This window comes from Chiloscyllium plagiosum, chromosome 8 (assembly GCF_004010195.1).
Source record: "Chiloscyllium plagiosum isolate BGI_BamShark_2017 chromosome 8, ASM401019v2, whole genome shotgun sequence".
Classification (NCBI taxonomy): Eukaryota; Metazoa; Chordata; class Chondrichthyes; order Orectolobiformes; family Hemiscylliidae; genus Chiloscyllium; species Chiloscyllium plagiosum.
In genome coordinates this window covers 45833832-45836564 of record NC_057717.1, presented here as the reverse complement: position 1 = coordinate 45836564, position 2733 = coordinate 45833832, and positions in this window count along the sequence as shown.

Genomic DNA, 2733 nt, shown 5'->3' with positions numbered 1-2733 from the left:
TAGTCTTTGGGGTATTTCAATTACAGACTTAAATCTCAATGACATCACAAATTTAAAATAAACCTTCTGTCATAAAACTGTTTATTTAAAAATGTTGGATAAAGATTCAACGTTTCCCAGTGGGGCACCACATGATATAAAATAATATCGTTCGAACTGTGTCAGCGCCAGGTAATTCTTCAATTCCTGAAGAAGGGCTTATGCCCGAAACGGCGATTCTCCTTCTTCTTGGATGCTGCCTGACCGGTTGCGCTTTTCCAGCAACACATTTTTAAGCTCTGATCTCCAGCATCTGCTTTCCTCACTTTCTCCTAATTCTCGAATTCAGACAGACTGTCAGCAGCATGACCTTAGAGGCTATTTCACAAACATCAAAATGTATGTTCCAAGGATAATGATCGAAAAAATATACTATACCGTCTTTGCCATTTTTGGTATTCCTGGTAAGTTTTGAAACATTTCAGTTTTACAAATTTCTGCATTAAATCATACTTACTTCCACTCTATGATTGATAGTTATTTCATTTCCATTTAGTATGTCAAATACCGATAGCAGATGACAATGTCCCCACTTATTGATTTTAAAGTGAGTAGTTTATTGATTAGGAGGCTCATCAGTAATGTGCAGCATTGCCTGTTTCTCTATACCATGCAGAATGGGTTGGCACTGAGGCCACACTGATGGAGTTTGAATGAGCACTGGCCCTGGCTGGTAGAGAGAGCGTTGAGGAAGACCGTTCTCTCTCCGTGGTAATTTAAACTCTGCTATCAGTCAGATGTTTTGTGTAGTATCTTAGTAAACTCCGATTAAGCTTCGAATTCCTTGATGCAAAGGTAGTTTGTTGGTGGATCTCTCTCAGGTATCTTGTTCCAAATGGGAGAGCAGATACCAGGTGGGCAATGGTTGGTTTGAGTAGGTCATTACGGAGTGATAAGTGAGTGTCAGCACAGATGGCTTTGAACATCTTGTGTTTTTTCGACAATCAGTGTGTGTGTGGGGCCACAATATATGTGAGGACAGATTGCTGGGAGGGGTGTTGAGAACAGGGTTCCAAATATGATGTGTAAATCTGGATTGATTGTTTCCACAAAAAGCGTGTGAGTAGTGCCATTTGTAAAAGGATGCACAGTACTGTAGGGTAGAGTCAAATATGAAAAATAATGAGATATTGAATTTTGTGGTAGCAGCAATCCAACAGTGGCGAGACAGGTTTGTCAAACAAGATATTTCCCAACTTTCCCTTTGTTCTATTATATTTCGATGTTCCCCTAACGATACTGGTATATAAGGGCATTTGATTGGGATTGTTACTCCGTATTTGATTAGATTAACTTACTTACAGTGTGGAAACAGGCCCTTCGGCCCAACAAGTCCACACCGACCCGCCGAAGCGCAACCCACCCACACCCATTCCCCTATATTTACCCCTTCGCCTAACACTACGGGCAATTTAGCATGGCAAATTCATCTAACCTGCACATTTTTTGGACTGTGGGAGGAAACCGGAGCACCCGGAGGAAACCCACACAGACACGGGGAGAATGTGCAAACTCCACATTCAGTTGCCTGAGGGTGGAATTGAACCCGGGTCTCTGGCGTTGTGAGGCAGCAATGCTAACCACTGTGCCGCCCACATTTGGATCTGAATTTATGTTTATATTTGTTATTATTTGTATTATCTTCGCTGTTACCTTTCCGGTACTGACATTTTGGATATGAACATCCTGTCTATAATTTAGACCAATTCACTCTGAACCTGTTGTGTTATACGTTGGACTGTAGGTCTCCGTCAATTTTGAGAAATTCCTGTTATTGTACCCCATCCAGAGGACTCAGAACTTTGGAGGTTGTGTATTACATCAGAACTTTTCCTGATGGAAGAGAAGTCGGTTTGGCGTGACTGAAGTACAATTTAAGATATTTCAGAATATTTTACTGCTCCAAGGTTCCAATATGTCTCAAGAATATCTGGAAAATTGGAGTAATATTTTGTCCTGCTGCTTGTTCTGATGTTCAGAATTGAGGTGATTGGTGAGTTGAACAACGTATAAGGTTCAAAGATTGATTTCTAATCCATCAACAGCGCACTGCTAAAGTAATATGTACCGTTTGACAAGCCTGTTTGGAATGACGCTCTTTGCCACATGGTGTGGGGCATCAATGTGCTTTTCATGCGGCGTAGCTGTCCAAGCAGTGCTTTTGATTAACACCACACAGACAAATTTATATAGAGACATAAATGCCAACAGTTATAATTGCTTTGCTATGTCGATGCTATATTGATGTCGTTCAAGATCTTGTTGGCCGATTTGAGCCAATCTACTTCTTAATGAAGTCACATGTTCCTTGTTCTCTGAATGTATGAAAGCAGAGGTGAGTGGGAATGACTACTCACCTGTGTTTACTATGTGGAAACTTGTTTGTGACTAAACCTGTGCTTGTTGTGGATGGCAATTCTGGGAACTGACCCCACGCAGGGCAGTTCAGCATGTTCAATTCCTTCTGATGAAATGCTTCATATTTTTCGAATCACTGTTTAATTTGAGGTGATTCAATGAAGATCGCATTTAGAGGCTGAGAAATCCCAGAATGCTTTGAGGCAATTGAGGGGTAGAGATTATCTTGATGGTGAGAGTGAAGTAAGAATACAGGGACCTGCTGTATTGTCCAAATGTCAGGGGTGCCACATCAACACTGCTTGCTGGGATATATCTGGCACAGTGTTTGTTCAT